Source organism: Papilio polytes, unplaced genomic scaffold, assembly GCF_000836215.1.
Source record: "Papilio polytes unplaced genomic scaffold, Ppol_1.0 DF823980.1, whole genome shotgun sequence".
Lineage (NCBI taxonomy): Eukaryota > Metazoa > Arthropoda > Insecta > Lepidoptera > Papilionidae > Papilio > Papilio polytes.
Window position 1 is genome coordinate 127,096 of NW_013525224.1, and position 6,963 is coordinate 134,058.

Genomic DNA, 6,963 nt, shown 5'->3' on the forward strand with positions numbered 1-6,963 from the left:
ACTGATTGAATAGAGAGAATAGGATTTGTAGCCTAAACTGTTGGACGGATCTCCATGAAATTTGGTCTAGACGTAGGGGGTAGTCTGGAAGAACACATAGGCTACTCACTTTTTTTAATTTCACGCAGACGTAGGCGCGGGCGATAGCTAGTTAATTAATAAATGAGTTAATTTATGATTTAAGTAAATAATATATGTATTTGTTAATTGTTACGTTTTTATAGAACGTTTGAGATGGCATTCTCTGATTATCTACTATTGTTATTAACAAATACATTGTAATTATTAGTTTTATTTTAAGCTAGTAAAAATAACGTAAGACGAAAACAATTACAACAACAACAAACATAGATACATTCAAAGTGTGAGTCTATATTCAATAAGATATGAATAGACTTGTTAGTAATATTTTTTCATAACAACGTATACTTTTTTAGCCATAGTAATGCAAAATTCCGGAAATATACAAGAAACGGATTTTATTATTTAGAATAATGAATTAAAATTTTAACTGTAAAGAAAAAAAGTCTAAACCTACCTTAAGGCAGCAGGAACAGGACAAGAATCCTAATACCGTGTTGTTTTAGAAAATTACGCGCGCATTTTAAAAATATTTTTTGTATCTTGAAACAACCGCACTAAATGTGCACTATAGTAGAATGAGCCAGTTTGTATGTCCGTGCTTTACTCGACTGTGACCAGTAGGTGACCAAATACCGGTAGGACATGTTTAGAGGTTTATCAATGTAATAACTCAACATTGTCACCTTGTCAGGTGGACAGGGTTTACGGTTTTCTTAGAAGATTCGTTACATATCAAAAAACTCTTACATTTAATAACTGGTTATTGTGCGTACAAATCTTTGATCATCTATAATTAGGCTTATCATAAATTTGAATTTAATTTAGTTACTATAGTTTTAATATGTCGTCCTATTTTTAACAAACTAATTTCCTATATGACTTATGATGCCCATGATTTGTAGATTTGCCTACTATTAATAAATAGCAATAATGCAATCAAAGTTTAGTTGCGGATCCGAATTAAAAGTTAAATGTTTCTCGTCTATCGGTTTCTTTTTATTATTTTTAAAATGAACATTTGAATAGCAAACTGCTAGAACTGTTGGTAGTTGTATTTATAAACAGATAAAAGCTTAAAGTAAATTTAAAAGTGAGTTCAACATTCCGTGAAGTCAAATTAAAGCCCCGGGAAAAGAACTGGCGTCCACATTGTTCCGCAGACGAATTTTAATCAAACAGCTTGGTTTTCGTAGTCTCTTTCTGTTCCATTTGCTACTCGGTAGCCGGCGGCAGGGCTGTGCCCATGATAAATGCGCTGCTTAAATATTTCTCTGTCATTCCGCAGTCGTTTTGGTTCTAGGAGGTTTATCGTGTGATATTTTTGTCTTTTTTAATTCATAAACGTTGGTTGTGCCATTTCGAAACTTTTATTTAAACATCGTTGGAAATTAAATAAAGTCCTTTGTGGACTTAATTTATTAGAGAAATACTTTAGGCATTAGCCACGTTTAAGTTTATGAGACGATTGCCTTATTATAATACCATAGACAAAGATATCGTGAATTTAATCGTTGCTAACCAGACTAGAAAATTGTATAAAGTATAAAGGCAACGTATACTGAGTTATTGAACCGTCAGAATTGAATTTGTAGGTCAAAAAACTTTGCCTGGGAATCTTAAAAATTAGTTACTCACAAAGTTATATACTTGAAGCTATTCACCCTTTAAAATCCTTGTTTAAGGCTGTGTGATGTAACGACGGCTTCGGGCGTAGGCCGCACCTGACGCTTCAGACATACGGCAGTGAAAGTCGATCTCAATTTGACCTGTTGATCTAGTGTCCAGATATAGAGCGTGTTTACACTGATGCTTGCGTTGTATTGCTCTTCGCTCTCTTATTGTACATTACAAGATTGAAGTTAAAATAAGCCTTGTTTTGTGTGTGCTTACTGCAGGACAGAAAAAAAAGGAGGCACAGAAATAATCGTTTAATTTTAATTTCGTACTATTTATAAATCAACGTACAAAAAAACAGCTACATCGTATTATGTAATCTCGATAGTGTGAACGTGTTAGGAGTAAAAAAAAAAAACATTTAACTCGATGTGATCTAGTTCCATTTGACTTATATGTAACTTATGTAACATGGCGTCTCTGTCACTTCACTTATTAAGAATTAAAAACTATTTAGAAAGGGGTAAAACGTTTAGACGAAATTATTTCACATCATTCAAACTTATGTTATAGTCAATTATGTAACATAGCACTTTTAATGTGAATACGCACATCATAGAATTAGACCAAGGTCGTTGACCTTAGGAAGTTACCTGAAAAGTAATCTACGCGGTACCTCACGTCATAAAAAGTAATTGCTTAATTTTATAAATTCTTATCCCTGTGAACTACATTGTTTTAATATAAAATAGTTATGATATATCATTTTATATCTGCATTTGGTTTTGTTTGTATATTTTAATTAGAAAAATGTACACGCCGCTAATTTACTTATTGTGACGCTTTTATTATTGTGTGTTGTAACTTTCAGCTTGCTGTTACGGAATAAAAAATGACTTATTCGAAGTTGTCTTGTTTCCATGCGATTTATGTTATTGTGTACGGATAATCGATTTATTTAACTAGGTTTAGTTAAGTGGCTTATCCAAAAGTAGATGTAAAATAAAACCAATGCGACTGAGAGGTGTGTTAAAGAGGCTGTCTTATAATTAGGTCGTTGTCGGAGGCTCGTATGCGGTCGACACACGCAGGTTGCGTGGCCGCGGTTGCGCAAACTAATCGCATGTTAAGATATGTTCAAATTGCCCTACGCTTAGGCATGCTAGTACTTAGTTACTTAGTGTATTTCTTTTTTTATATCGCAGGTTGTTAATACTAATCTAAAAGTTGCTATGTATTGCATCGACGATCTCCATGATATGTTTCAATCGTGAAGTCATTTTTTTCATCTTTAACAATTAATATTATAGTTGTTAGTTTATTTTATGCATATCCGAATAGTTTCTTAAATAATCTGAAAGCTGCAAAACTCATTTTTGTAATAATTTTAAAAATATTAAGCTAGGTGACAAGTCCATATAGTATTACAGTATATTATCAGATGTTACGGAGGTGGCTTTCGTAGTCCGGATGTGACGTCACGTCGGTTCACGGCACTCGGATGTTCTAATGAAAGATATTACTTTATATTTATGTAAATACTTATTACATAACACATATAAGTTCATTCGAGTTTTAATTACATAAAAAGACATATGATCACTTGCACTATAAGCGACTTCTGAATTAAATGTTATGTAATTTGGATGTTTACGTGTTTGTTATATCGATTTATATAAACAAACATTTACTACAAATAGCAGACAAACATTTTAAGTATATTTTTTGGCGCTTAGTATATGTTTTTCGTGTGACCATTTAATATTTCAAGTCCTGAGATCTAAGCTCCATACTAGACACTGATTAAAAATCTCAATCTATAATTAGTTGCTTTGTATTCACATTTGTACAGTTTTGCTTACTTGTAATTCGATCACAGTAACCAGAGAATGATCTAGACGAAGGTTAGGAAGGAACCTGATACCCATATGATAGAGAACTAAGGGCTCAGTTTGCGTTACCGTACAAATAAGTTGAAGAATTCCTTGGGATTATACACTCGAGGACTTTTAATATGGTTTTGTTTGAAACTCATTAGGTAGGTTTACCATGTATAGAGTATCTCACAGTTCTACATGCCGTGTCACATTTACGACCGCATACATCAGTATGATCTGGTTCTACTATTTACATAACACATGTAATTAATTAGACCGATATCTTACATAACAGACATAGGTAGTTTAACGTAGATAAAGCGTTTAAGATTTTTTTTTACATTTTTTTAGTTCTATACAGTTGTATTAAACGTAAACAGTGATGATATTGTTACAACTTCATAAAGGATTCAATTAGAAGCAACTTGGAGACTCGGAACCAGAAGCGTTTGTTTATGAAAACGTAGTAATTAGTGTACGGGCGCGAGCGAGGGAATCTAATCCCAACATAGCGGCTCACAAGACTTGTAACACACCACCGAAAGCGAACCGGAGCCAAAGCGATAAATATAAAAGCAAATTAAAACTGATAATCAAATTTTGCTTATTATATTAGTATTTATAGTAAAAGGGTAGCTGTTAAATGGTTTGTTAAATAAACCAAATCTCTGGTATCAAGATTGTCGCTTTGGTTCGCTTTCCGCTTTGATATGTTAGAGGCTTTTTAACTCGGTCGTAGCACGGACACGAAATTTCTGCCTCATTACCTAATTAGCTTATGATTCGCGCGTGCAGTCCGGTTGTTGAGATAATTAGAGGGCACAGCCGCTCGCTTCTACCAAATCATCTCTGAGCTTTGTCAAGTGTACGTCTACATATTACTACGAACTCACAATATAGCTGTGAAAAAGTAAGGGAACGAAATATTAATAAAACACATAAAAAAGGTCGAGTGGTAAACGTTAAGAAACAACACTAACTCAATCCCATTCTTCGCATACCCATTGTCGCTTGATAAAGATTTTTTTGAAAGTAGGGCTATGTTGTAACAAGTCAACAAACCCAACGAATAAATACAGCGCCCAACAAGGAGCGACATGAAATAACAAATTGTCTACACACGCCACTTCCTTGTGAATAGCAGCGCCATTGACAACACACCTCCTCAGCCCGCCCGCAGCCTCAATAAATTGCACAAGGAACATCTCATGTCAACCTCTACTACACACCATGATCAATGACTACTGACACACCCTTTTATCTGTATTATATGGATTTAAGAACTTCCTTAACTTGTTAACTTAATTCGTAACTTCAAATCTATATTAAGTTACTTTAGTTTAATGATCACTAAGTATGTAAAATTGTAGATGAACTAAGCAATAAGTAGATGTACAAACACTGAAATGATTTCGCAAAAGTAATTTCCTTGGTAACGTATTTAATAGAAGTGTGACTCTAATTAATGGTTTAAACGCGACGCCGAGGCGTTGTTTCAGTTAATTAAAGCGACCAACTCTGTTTAACTCCTGCCGATTGTCAACTTCAACAAATATTCCGCAGCCCGCGGGAGTAAATAAAGGATTCGTCGAGTACAATACGGCTACAGGAAATTATTGTATATGACATTTGTATATGAAATGTTTTACACGAAACATTGTGGGTAAAATTTCCCACACATTTTAATTGAGTCATTATAGTCTTGAATAGAAGTTGATAATGATTGCTATCCGAAGAGATTGTCCAGGATCTGAAATATTTCAAGATGAAAAGTTTTTTATGTTGTTTCAGACATTGGCCAATAGGAAATATAATGTCTCTTGTGAGGAATAAACGAAGGACAGACGTATGTGAAAAACGTAACAACAATTTGTTTGATATCGGCGAGGGTGAGGCGTCAGATTGTGGCAGGTCAGCGCGCCCCGCAGCGGCTAGACCATATAAGCTTGCGCGCGGCCGCCGCTCCCACTGACCGGCTAGTCCTCTCTCACTGCGCAGGCGCATGTCAACATACAAATTGTGAATTAAAGTGATAGTGGTACATCAAGATGCGGTTATATGTATGTTGTTTTTATTAATTAATATGCATATAATGTAATGTTTAAACATTTTTAATATTAATTAATTATTAAACGGCTTACTCACGTCATACTTTTTTCCGGTGACGGCACCGATCAGTTTCCACTAATTTAATTTTTATTATTTTGTATATTTGTAAATAATAAGAATTAAGTATAGCATTATTTAAATGTATGAAAATGTGTGTATTTATCGCATCGCAATGCTCAAGGACATTGCAATCATCATAAAAATTAGAAAATTCAGGCAATGTCAAAGTGAGAAAGGTTTCATAGTCGGGTCACCAAAATGCACTTTTGCACAGTCGTTACTATTTATTATAAAGATTTTCACCACTCTTCTTAAAATTACCCGTAGTTTTATTAGAAAGGTTTTTCTTTAGGCAACCTTCCTCCTGCTGATAGTTGCAGTCAGTGGAGAATTTGACAATAAAATAAATTTGTCGAAGTCGGATAATAATGCCTTGAAGAAACGTGCGCCAGCATTGTCTACAGGTGAGTTTTTATGTTTTTTGTAATTTTTCTCTTATTTAAATTTTTATCATATTTACCATCATTACCAATTGTTTAATCGAGTATAAAACAAAGAGAATATTAGATGAAAAATGTTTTATTAAAAATGTTGACGAGTATAAAGAGGTTTTGTTGAAGTGGAAACTATCGACTCCTAAAATTTTCAATTTGACTTTGTATGAAGATCTTCGAAGTTTATGTCCCTCCAATGAACTTTACTGCTCGACGTCATTCGTTAGAGAATACAATGACTTTGGACTATGAACGATAAATTTTTGCTGAAATTTATAACCGTTCAGAATAAAGTTTTATAACTCGGCAATAATACGGTTCAATTTTTGTTTGTAAACTTTGATGGGAGCTAATATTGGTAGAGAATAAATATTAAACACATATTGTTGTCTATCTTAACTGTAAACTTCTAGTCCATTTGCTTTTATGTTCAGATATATCGGTGTTTTTCAGTTAAGTTGTAAATAAAGGATTCCATATATCGGATAAATCGTATTTTCAGTTCATTGTCATTTTAGAAAATTAATACTAGTGAAAATCTATTTTATCAATTTCCAAATTACACTAAATTCTTATAATTTGTCGTACACTTTGTTGGATTTAAAACAATAAGATTATCAAAGTTACTTAATGTATGTTGGTTTCAGTGAGTTCGCCTGTGAACGCGGGCGTTGAATACGCGGACACGAAGCAGCAGCTAGCAGACAAGTCTCCTTCTCAGGTACAATACACTACTTTTACCCAATACCTGTTACTGGCACCCTGGGCTAGATTTATACGGCGCC

The 6,963-nt window shown here is 33.8% G+C and overlaps 1 protein-coding gene across 1 annotated transcript in view; it reads right to left on the reverse strand.

Annotated features, from left to right (window-relative positions):
• The window catches only part of LOC106101531, a 3,500-nt gene extending 2,863 nt beyond the window's left edge, over positions 1 to 637 (reverse strand). The window contains exon 1 of the mRNA XM_013280783.1: positions 539 to 637. The gene's annotated coding sequence lies outside the window, so the exon portion shown is untranslated. The remainder of the gene's footprint in view (positions 1 to 538) is intronic.
• Between the last annotated feature and the right edge of the window lie 6,326 nt (positions 638 to 6,963).